The sequence below is a fragment of the Polyodon spathula genome, chromosome 17 (assembly GCF_017654505.1).
Source record: "Polyodon spathula isolate WHYD16114869_AA chromosome 17, ASM1765450v1, whole genome shotgun sequence".
Taxonomy (NCBI): Eukaryota; Metazoa; Chordata; class Actinopteri; order Acipenseriformes; family Polyodontidae; genus Polyodon; species Polyodon spathula.
Window position 1 is genome coordinate 19,606,586 of NC_054550.1, and position 12,561 is coordinate 19,619,146.

Here is a 12,561-nt window from a genome sequence, read left to right on the forward strand (position 1 = left end):
TCAATAATGATATAAAAATGAGTGGAAAGAAAATAAACTGCTCCTCCACACCTCTGACTAATTGTTGCATGTAATCAGGCTTGGAAAGGGACAGCTGTACCAGGCAACTGCAGAAATACAGCGGACAACACCTTTTGATACGCATTCAAACATACAATTGAAAAGCAAAGCTTATCAGCAGTCCTGTAACAGGAGAGTACAAGATTGCTTATCTGTAATACAGTAATACATAAATAGCTACTAGGAAATTAACAATCGCATCTGCTACACCCTATACTCACACATATAGACACTACTGTATATACACAAGTACCTGCCTGCTGTCAGTTTAGTTTTGGTCCAACATGGTCAGCACTGATTCTACATTTTTCAAGAGGCATATGTAGTTAGTTGGAGGTGAAAATTAGCCAGTACATTTAAAGGAATAATTCATGCAGTCTTGGATACAGAATCACCTACAAACGGAATGCAATTGGGAAAACACTTTAGTGATACAGTGGCAGTTTTCTACAACCCTTCCAGAGTGCTTCAAAATCCATAAAAAAACAGTTTAAACATCAGCAAAATGAAGACAAATATAATTATTATAAATTTATCAGCTATAGAAACCTCAACTCATAAGCAATTAGCTAAAGGATTAGAAAAAGGATTTTTGTACAAGTTTAAAGTTTGGGGTCAGCGTAGAGTCCCGATGGTTAAGAGCACAAACGACCCTAGGGAGCTGCAACCATGAGAAATACAAAGTGCAGCTAGAGGCATAAGGTGACAGCAAATCACACATATACAGCAAGGAAAGGTTATTCAGAGCCAGGCAAAAACAAAACACACTGTGGCAGGGCAAGAGCCCAGTCACAGGGTTGCATATGTGGGGAGTACCGGATCGCAGGGATGGAGTTAAAATCCTCCCAGCAAACACATGTGGGCTCCAGCCACAGGTATATAAATAAGGTGATCATGTGTGGCGAAATGGTGTTAGAGGTAAGTGGTGAGTGTTTTGTTCTGTGTTCTGTCTAGTATTTATTTATTTTTATTATTTATAATAAATCTGTGCATCAGCCCTGCACTCACAGTACTGTGTCTCTGTCCCTGTTCTGACGTCACCCACAAGTCTATTTATGACATATGGAGTCAGTGCGTGGAATAACAGCACCTCCACAAAGGCAGGCCAGGAGCAGTACTGCAGGGGTGTAACAGGGTGAGCAGCCCTGTACAATATTTCTTTTTAGAACAGAGATTCCCCCTCCGCCCCTGTGCAGCTTATTTTGTGTTTTGTATTATGATTTATTTATTTGTGTTTATTATGTATTTGTATAACTGTCGGAGAACGCTGTGTGTTTTTGTATATTGTATTTATGATGGCATAGCCGTGCATTTGTTTTGTTTTTATTTTGTTCTGGCAGAGACGAGATTGGCAGCCCGTCCACTGCCAGTTGCTAATTTGAAACCTTGTGCAGAAGTTGGCCATCCCCCGAATTAATTAAGTGATTAATTTGTTGCTAATCGGGAGATGGTCACCTGTATAAATACCTGCAGCTCTCTGCACTCTGGGTGGTGTGTTCAGAAGTGGAGAACGGGAGAGCGAGAGGAGAGAGAAAAATAGTAAACATAGGATCACTGAAGGCGATTGCCCAGCCTGACTGATTTATTTGTGTTCGAGATTTTGTTTGGTTTAATTATTTATTTTTTGTGCTCTGTGAGCAAGTGTTTTTTTGTTCAACCTTTTATTTTATTTTTGTATTCAAATAAAAGGTGCGCTGCTCCTTTTTGTTCACTGCAGTACTACCTTACCTCTGTGTTTTTGTTCCTCGTTCTGGCCTGACATCACCACTCAGCCATTTCTTGTCACAGGGGGATTATTATTATTTTTATTAAATATTGCGTCTGTGTGTTTTTGAAAGAAAAAATGGGGAGAAGGAGCTGAAAGGGAAAGCAGAGGAATGGCCAGTCAAAAAGCCTGAAGGAGGAAGCAGGGTTTTGGTGCCTTGTCTGTACCAAACCCGGACACACCACCATGCGCTGCGCCTTCCATGCGCCCCTTCAGGCACCTGTCCAAAAGAGGGACAGGGGAAGCAGGGAGATGAACCTTCGGCACCATCCAGTGGGTAGCAGAGGAGTACTCCACAGCGGAGCTGGAGGATAAAGAATGGTGCACCTACTGCTCTTGCTGTGGGCATGAACAGGAAAGCTGCCCGGAGGTCGATGGGGACACGGACGAGGGGGGGGGGGTGAGCCCGAAGTCCTGTTGTGTCGAGCACCAAAAAGGGAGAGCCCTGCTGTCTCCACTGCCACTGTTTAGAGGGCAGGAATACCCCACACCCCTGCTAACTAGCCAGCAGGAGAGCTGCTGGGAAGCCTATCTCCGCCTTCTCGAGGTCTCGAGTTGGTGCCCTGCCTGCAGGGAGTGTGGGCACTTCCCAGCCAACTGCCCCCTTCCAGGAATGGACGATGAACCACTGCCTGCGAGCCATTGGGATGCTACTTCTATTGAGGTTGAGGTCTCGAGTTGCTGTCAGTATTGCCGCTGCCTCCACCGCCAAGAGAGGAGTACCTGCTGCTCCCACCTCCACCGCCAGGAGGAGAGTACCTGCTGCTCCCACCGCCACCGACAGAGGGAGATCACAGGGGGAAAAACGGACATGAGTGGAGGGGGGTTGTGTTTTAAGGGGGGAGGTGGCCGATGGCGGCCATATGAGCTGTGCACATTGGGGGAGATATGTGTCAGTGTGGCGAGATCCCTGCTGAGGCACAGGGTTGTGTATGTGGGAAGTATTGGGTAGCAGGGACTGAGTTAAGATCCTCCCTGCAAACACACATGGGAATATGGCTGGAGCCGTCAATTGAATAAATGTTTAAATAACTAATTAAGGCTCCAGCCACAGGTTTATAAATTCGGTGATCACGGGTGGTGAAATCGTTATTGTGTTACAGGTAATGTTGGTGTTAGAGGTATGTGTCGAGTGTTTTTCGTGTACTGTGCTGCGCCATTTTTCCTGTGTTATTTACTCCTTGAGTGTTTTGTACAGTTCCTTTGTTTTGGCCCTTGTGCCGGTTATTTTGTTAATGTGCATGTTCTGTGTTCTGTCTAGTGTGTGTTTATTTTTATCATTTATAATAAATGTGTGCATCAGCGCTGTACTCAAAGGACTTTGTCTCTGTCTCTTCCTGGTTTGACATTACTCACAAGCCTATCCTTGGCAAGTATGTAGCCTAATCAACCCTAAAATGCACTAACAACCAATATGACCACAAATCTTAAACATGGTCAGAATTCCTGTAGCAGGAATATATACAAGTAAGGACAACACTTTTGAAGGAATTCCGACATACGTGCCTATAGGAAGTATTCACCCCCCTTGGACGTTTTCACAGTTTGTTGTATTACAACCTGAAGACTGATGCATTTAAATGGGATTTTTTCTTCCTTTGATTTACATAACCTACTCAACACTTTCAATGTGTGAAAAAAAACCCTGAAAAGTCTTAGATAAGTATTCACCCCCTTTGCTATGACACTCCTAAATAAGCTCAGGTGCAACCAATTACCTTCAGAATTCACACAACAAGTTAAATAGAGTCCATCTGTGTGCAATAAAAGTGGTTCACATGATTTCAGATTAAATACACCTGTCTCTGTAAGGTCCCACAGTTGTGTAGTGCAGTCAAAGCAAAGATACTACCATGAAGACCAAGGAGCTTTGTGATAAAGTGATAAAGTTGTGGCAAGGCACAGATCAGGGGAGGATTTCAAACGCATTGAATATCCCTTGGAGCACAGTCAAGTCGATCTTGGAAGTGGAAGGTATACGGCACCACCCAGAATCTGCTTAGAGCAGGCCATCCACCCAAACTGAGCAGCCGGGTAAAAAGGGCATTGGTCAGAGAAGCCACCATGAGGCCAATGACAACTCTGAAAGACAGCATTCCATGGCTGAGATGGGAGAAACTGTCCATGTGTCAATAATAGCTGAGGTACTCCACAAATCTGGCCTGTATGGGTGAATGGCCATTTCTGAAAAAAGCCCATGTAAAATCCTGCTTGGAATTTGCAAAGGCATGCGGGAGATGTGGAAAGATGTGAAGATGTGGCAAAAGATTCTGTGGTCCGATGAAACAAAAATTGAACTATTTGGCCTACAAGAAGCCAATGACAACTCTGAAAGACAGGCATATTTTTTTTTCCCCCCTGGCTGTAGATGGTGGATAAACCTTGTCCCATGTCCATAAGTACTGAGGTACTCCACAAATCTGGCCTGTATGGGTGAATGGCCATTTCTGAAAAAAGCCCATGTACAATCCCGCTTGGAATTTGCAAAAAGGCATGCGGGAGATTTGGAAAGATGTGAAGATTGGCAAAAAGATTCTGGGTCCGATGAAAAAAATTGAACTTTTCCGTGTCTTATGTCTGGCGCAAAGCCAACACAGCAAGTCACCCAGGTAACACCATCCCTACTGTGAATCATGGTGGTGGCAGCATCATGCTATGGGGATGCTTGTCATCGGCAGGGAATGGGAAGCTTGTCAGGGTAGAGGGCAAAATGGATGGAGCTAAATACAGGGAAATCCTTGAGGAAAACCTGCTTCAGTCTGCAAAAGACCTAAGACTGGGATGGAGATTCACCTTTCAGCAGGACAATGACCCCAAGCACACATTCAAAGAGACACTGAAGTGGCTTAAAAATAAGAAAGTGAATGTCCTAGAGTGACCCAGTCAAAGCACGGACTTGAATCCAATTGAGAATCTGTGGCCAGACTTGAAGATTTCCGTTCATCAATGATCCCCATCCAACTTGACAGTGTTTGAACAATTTTGCCAAGAAGAATGGACAAATATTGCACAATCCAGATGTGCAAACCTGGTAGAGACTTACCCCAAAAGACTCACAGCTGTAATTGCTGCCAAAGGTGTTTCTACTAAGTATTGACTCAGGAGGGTGAATACTTATCTAACCAAGACATTTCAGTTTTTTTTTTTTTTTTCATTAACTGTTGTTTCATAATCAAAATTCTCTTGCCTCTTCAAAGTGTTGAGTAGGTTGTGTAAATCAAAGGAAAAAAAATCCCATTTAAATGCATCAAGATTTCAGGTTGTAACACAACAAACTGTGAAAACATCCAAGGTGGGGTGAATGCTTCCTATAGGCACTGTATAAGGCCTTACAGTAATGGAAATTTAGGGTCAAGTTCAACTCTTTCTTAGTTTCCAGTTTGGTTGCTTTAACTTAGCCCCCAACGGTAATTCATTAATGTCACAAAGCCACCAACTAATATGGCACAACTTTCTGTCTCAGCTTGACAGAGGCCCAGGACTGACTGGCAGACCAGAGGTGTTCAGGTCAGGATTGAGGTGCGCTGAAGCACTGCATTCCCAAGGACCACAATAATTAAAATAAAAAAATAAATAAATATACTAAATAACAACAGCAAATAGGTCATCATTCAGATCAAAATGGTACTGAAGTTAAGGTATGTAAATGTTTTTATTTATTTTTTTAAACCTCTTTCCATTTCAAGACAGTCAAGAAGTGCGAGTTTAATGTTTTCTCCTAACAGCTAAAATAATATGGTGATGAAGTTATACAAATTCAAACTGCATCTTGTTTATTAAGCATTCTGCCTTTTAGAAATCGATCGCTAGCCCTGGTGCTCTGAAGCCTACATGAAAAGTTCTTTCAATTTGAGTTTAGGTAACTGGAAGGTAAGAAAGCAAAGTGCAGCGCAATGAAGCACAGCAATAATGTGGAAGTGAAATCAGTGTTTTGGATACATTTATAAAACCTCTACAGAGAGGATGTACAACAGAGCCACCTGGGGACTAAATAGAATCATTAGACAAAGACAGAGAAAGAGAAAGAGCAGGACGCTCACTTATTCCAGGGTTCTAAAAGAAAGGGAGATAATCAGCTGGATTATTTATGTCATTTATAGAGAAGGCAGAAAAATGTATCTATATTTTGTTCCAAAACAATACCCTACATACATTATTATTACATCATGTACAGAACATAAAGATAATGCATTTAGTTGTGTAAGAAGTCTTTTTGTTTGCATACAGTGCAAAATGTTACAATATGAAGTAGGATAGTTTATTTTATTTTATTTTATTTTTATTTTTTTTAATGTTGTAAGAACTGTTCATTTGCATATTCAGCTATGGCCAAAAGTTTTGCATCACCTAGAATTTTAGGATCAATACATAACTAAAAAAAATAACAAACAAACAAACAAAAAAAAAAACTATATGAACATAATTCAGATCTTTTTTTAATATCATGTAATCAAAGAAAGTACAAAATGATATCGCAAAAATGTACCGGAAGCCATAATAGTATTAGTAGTACAGTATTTTCTGATTTTTAAATGTCACATTTTTCAACTTGTCAGGTTTTTGTTTATATGAGAAACTACAAAGCGGTGTGTAATTCAATATGTTAACGTTATTCAGCAGGTTTAATTCGACATTGTGAAGCAAAAAATTTGGTCATTCTATAGCAGCGTTCCTCAAAGTCGTACACACGGGGAAATTCGTGCAGGCGAAGCCAGGCCATCTTGCCCGCGGCAGCTCATCATAAATTATGGGTCATGAACACATTTCTGGCGGGTCGTAGCACGGGAAAAGGAAGAAAGCTTTAAGCATGTTTTTCAACAAAAGCACCACAGCAGCCTGTTGACAGCGCTGCCCGCTTATGATGTGCTTGTATGTACGCAACATTTTTTTCATGAATGGCTTTTGCGATACGATCAACCAATTGAATAGCTGCATTGTCTCTGTGGTAGCCCAATCATAAGTTAGCTAGGTGGGACATAAAGTGTGTGTGTTTCAAGTGCAGGTACTAACTGTAAGTTTAACCAACAGTTACGATATTTGCATGAAAATTGAAGGCGAGTGAGTAGACAAATGGAAAGTGAAAGATCTGAGAGCGGTCCAATCATTCGTGAGCAGAGGCGGGGTGTTAATATGCTGGGTAAGCACTGAATTTCGCCGACTGTTAATGTCATTTCAGTATGCAGAATTTAATATTCTATCTCTATATTTTTTTTTTATTTCACCAGACAGTGGAAACACCGTAGTCGATTTAGTTACGAATCCACTTTCTCTGAATAACTGTACTGGAGATGAGCGATCTTTAAAACAGTGTACTGTTGAGTATTGGTGATGCAAAACTGTAGATAAAAAAAAAAAATGCTTAAGAACTGTTAATAATAATAATAATAATAATAGCTGTGCTGTAGTGTGGTAAGGGTAAAGATTTTGCCTCCCTAGCCTGCAGGAGCGCCAGAGCCAATGCAACGCTCCCTGTGAAGTGAAGATCTGCAATTTAGCACAGCCAGTACCCAAACCTGCGCTCCCCTGTCTGTATGACTGCACTTTTACCAGCTGAGCCACAGGGAGTACGTTTTTACTGTAGGTATTTAACATACCAAACAAATTGAAAGGCATTGTCTGTGGTAATAACATTTGTGTTAAAATGACTAAAGTAGATTACAAATTAAAAGCAATGTGGTATCATAAGGGACTTTATCAATGCCAATCTTGGTGTTATTGCCCACTTACTGAAACAGGGAAGGTGGAGTTGCTACATCACTGTTAAGTGCAACACTGAGTTGACAGATTATTCATTAAAATATGTCACGTAAATAAGTGAGGGTTCTAAACGGGTTAAAATGGGCAATTTATCTGTCCCCAACAAGTATTGGGATTACATTGCCAGTTAAAGCAGTGACTTCCACAGAGCCTGAATCGGGTAGCACAGATAGTGATGTGTATGCTATCCTATAATAAACATAACAAAATGAAACCACTTTACGTAGTGAAATATGCAACTGAATGATGAGATGACATTATATTTAAAAGTCCCACAAACTTTACCCCACTAAAATATCCAATTGGTTTAGCTTACTTGGATGTTCCTGATGATTCAGAGAACATCTTTGGATAAAATAACCACATGGAAAGTAATGGGATGGTCTCAGCGATCGGGGATAAAAAACATCCCTGTATGGACAGTGCTGACTATTCATATCCTCCCTGTTACTGTATTGACACCTTCAATACATGATTTTGAGGACATGTTTTAACACAGGGATGGTGTCCACAAGGTTCTTGGTCCAAACCCCAGACTGTCTCCAGGTCTGAATCCAGTTAACCAACTTCGCCTCAGAGCAGCTGCACAAACCAGCCGGCAAATCAGCAGATCAAAATGACTACAGATTTCCATTCATTTGATTTATTTTGAAAATGTGTTCAAATTCAAGAAAATGCTGCAACAGTTAAATAATTGAGTGATATACTCATCAGAATAAAATATAAATTACTATACCCTTCTGAACATAGAGAGCGGTCTTCCTACTCAGGGTTTGTTCTGATAAACATCTGAAAAGAATTACAGTCTGTACAGCTGGGTGTATATTATTATTATTATTATTATTATTATTATTATTATTATTATTATTATTATTATTATTATTATTTATACCTTTAGAAACAGAGACAGGCAGCAAACACAAGATATGAACCAGACTGATCCAAGTAATTTGTTGAAACTATTCCACTACAATAGGTGACAGTAAATCAAATAGTGCTACAACAGACTCTGCGACCAACAAGCAAAATCCCATTTGTTATTTGTCTTGAATGTCATTTAAGCAGTCCATTACTTAATACCAACCCTCCATATGTCAAAGGCATGCAGGCTGTCAGAGGGTGTATGAACTCCTAATAGCTGGCGTGCCCTCTCCTGGCCTTGATCACTCCCCGTAAAAGTATTACAGTTTGTACATCTGGCTCTAATCCACATCTAAATAGCAATATGCTCCCTGATAGCACCGGACACAGGGGGACTGTCTGGCAGGCCCCATTCACTCAGTGCCTCAGTGATCTGCTTTATTATCCAAACCTTGATTTTAGGCTTTCTAATGCAATTTTGCAGGAAGGTCTGATATTTTCAACACTGTATTTTTTTTTTTTACTTCTTGTAAATTGAAAAAAATACATAGATTTGTTTTTAAAAGCAACAAAAAATACAGTATAGAAAACCTGACATTCCATTTATCAGACCAGTAACCAAAGCTTTAAAATGCCTTATAATACTGTATCTGAGCTCTTTTGCTGTTAAGATAATATTTTGTTTCTTCAGTTACTACTTTACAATTATTCCAGATATACAGATATTTTAAAAACTGCTGCATCCTGGTACTTTTGGTCACATGATTGCAGCTAAACCACAGGAGTGAGTTTGTTGAACTGTCTCATAAGAAGTGATTGGGTACCATCATTGAAATATTTACATAATCAATCAAATCGTTCCGCTGTCATAGGTTATGTCCCAATAAACTGTTGCTTTTGATCAGTAAAAAATATAAGCAAACACACACAATATCTTCATTAGGACAACAAGGGAGCAGTAAGGTTGCTAAAGCCAATAAGAGGTAGGGGAATGGATTGGTTAGCACTCCATTAAAGGCTACATTTCTGTGGTCCATGTGCCATTTGATGGAGCTGTTGAAGACAGTTAGTTATCATGTTGTTATGGGAGTTATCAGCAGAGGTGTTTAACAAATGAAATTGTAAAACATGATTATGTAAATGAAATCTGAGAATAACTGGGGTTAATGAAATGCAATACAAATAAGATAATTTAAACTTTTTCTTTTTTTCATCAAGCTTTTCATAAATAAAGTGCAATTACTTCCAATAACGTCTGTATTAAAGGGACACATCAATTGTTTACTTTTACTTTTGTTTTCTCCTCCCTCTCTCTCTCTCTCTCTCTCTCTCTCTCTCTCTCACTCTCATAGTTGCTTTTGTTTTTTTTAACTGAACACTTAATAAATACCATTATTTAATCAATGAAAACTGATGTGACCAGCAGTAGCTCAATAAAGAGAAACAGCCCTTTTCAACTAACCTGCAGGAGAGCCAGAGTCACACTCCCTGTGGAATCACCAGTGAAGACCAGCAACTTCACACAGCCAGAAACCTGCACTTCACTCACAGCATCACCATGCCTTTACCAGGGGAGATTCTCGGGGATCCCTGTGCTTGCAAATTGTTTTATTCGAAATTCACACCCTCATTGTGTAAATCTAGAAAGTAACCTTGCTGTATTACACTTTACATGATTTATTCGGCATGCATCTCAATTAAGACATCCTTAGTATCAGATCTGGTGGTGTCATGATTTAGATTTAATCAAGGCCATGAAGCTGTGTGCACATGAGGGTTATGTTTCCGTTGCTGTACAACACATTCTGGTATGTCAGCTACACGGACAAGAGATGCACAAAACCTGCAAGCATAACAAAGCTGCGGCCCTCACAAGCGAAACGACCTATTAAGTGAATGGCCTTTGGTTTTTACATGACTAAGGTAAGTGACATTAATAAGCTTGTTTTTATAGAAATTAATTCAGTAAAATCCATTTATTTGATTTTCTGTAGATATTGAGTTTGTCACAGCAAAATAATCTCAGATTATTTTTTTAAAGAAGGGAAAACCCTTAAAAGAACAGCTTTTTTTGGTTTTACAGATTTTAATACGCAAAAAAATCTGGCTTTAAGGCCACCTCAGTAAAAAGGTCACAATTAAAGCTACTTTTTGAGTAACATTGGAATCGACATATATATATATATATATATATATATATATATATATATATATATATATATATATATATATATATATATAGCCGGTGCCTGTGTTCAGTAATAAAGTCACCACCAGCAATCCCAAAGGCATCACGAGACTATTCAAAATAATACCAGTCAATTATAGCACTTTGCACAGAAATAAACTAAAATAAATAACATCTAAGTAAAATGTTTTGACAAGTGTTTCGACAATGTACTTCAGTGAGGCCCCCAATTCATTAAGACCCCATTTTGTTTGTTTCTTGACTGACCTTATTAACAAGGTTTCACTGTCCCCGTTTCTGTTTTGGTGATTTGAAAGTGCTAAATTTCTTTTCATAGATCTGAGGACATGTTCATGTGGGGGTCAAAGGGACTAGCTTCTGCTGAAATGAGTCATTTATATTTTACAAGCTTGCTTTTCCAATGGAGTGAATGCATTACAGCTTATCTCCATTTGTTTTGTGCTTTCATTCTCACAAGTACAAACTGTTCTTTCAGGTCTGGGAGTGAAGGTGGACTGATGACGGGGTTGATAAAAGCACTCTGTCCTTCCTTCAACTAAAGGAATAAGAAGCTTGCGTAAATGAGGTGTCTTACACTGCCGCAAAGGGGCTTCATGATAATAACGCTCCATAAATAAAACATATTCCCTTTTGATAAATACTATAAATGAGTGGCTCTGTGTGGTTTTACCCCTCCTGAGGTTTGATCTACATGGATAGCATGTTTAAAAACTTCTTCTATCAAATGTCAAGCGTTTGATCAAATTCAGGCGACGCTGCAGTGGTTCTCACCAGTGTCAATGCCCTTAATTACTGGAATGAGCAGTCCAAAGCCTTGTTCAAATTAATACTACATAACAGTACTATTGGCTATTTAAAATGTTATAAAACAAACTCATATGGATTAATTGGACTAATTATATGTTTTTCAAATTAACTTTTTTTATTCAAAGCTGTAGTGGTTAAACTGAACATAGTTATATGAGGAGGATGTTAAATGTCAGCAAAACTTGCAAAGAAAATGTACACAATGAAATTTACTGGTTACATAAGTATTCAGCCCCTTAAGTCAATACTTGGTAGAAGCATCTTTTGTAGCAATTACTGCTATGTGTCATTGCTGGCTTCAGAGTGACATCTCGAACCAGTTTCCTGCTTGCCCGGGTGCTCAGTTTAGGAGGGTGACCTGATCTGGTAGTGTCTGGGTGGTGTCTCCTGCTGTGCCTCTCTACCACTTTATCCCTGACTTGTTTCGAAAGCTCCTTGGTCTTCATGGCTGCTTTGTTGGATCACTATGTGAGTTGTAGCTTGAAAGTCTTTTTATAACTGAGGGAAATTATCTACAAGTTAAACTACTTTGAGTACACAGACTGAAACCATTTCACTAATTTTGTGACCTTTCAAATACATCATTTGCACCTGTGCTGATTTAGGGCTGCAGTAGAAAAGGGATTGAATAATTAAGCAACTGAGATTAATCTGTTTTTCTCTTTAAAGATATATATTTATATTCTATATGCATATTCTAACTGTATGTGTTACACATCTAAATGTACATTTCAATTAAACTTTCTTCGAGTACCTCATGCGAGTCCACGTTGTTTTTTACACTTTTGAACGTATATATATATATATATATATATATATATATATATATATATATATATATATATATATATATATATATTAGCTCAAAGAGCCAGCTGCCCAACGTTTCGATATGTTGTACATATCTTTCTCAAGGGAGCCTGTGTTTGAATCAAAACATTGGAGGTATTTATAGGTTTTTGACAGCATGACAACTACTTGTTATTGTTTATATTCAAATCCATGATTTATTCTTACATGATGTAATGGTGTTCTATATGTGACATCACTTTTACTTATATCTTTAAATCTATATTAACTCTAATTAACATTATTTTATATA

At 39.0% G+C, this 12,561-nt stretch overlaps 1 protein-coding gene across 5 annotated transcripts in view; it reads right to left on the reverse strand.

Moving 5' to 3' along the window:
• The window catches only part of LOC121330142 (alpha-(1,6)-fucosyltransferase), a 286,595-nt gene that overhangs the window by 111,105 nt on the left and 162,929 nt on the right, over positions 1-12,561 (reverse strand). The gene's annotated exons all lie outside the window — the stretch shown is intronic.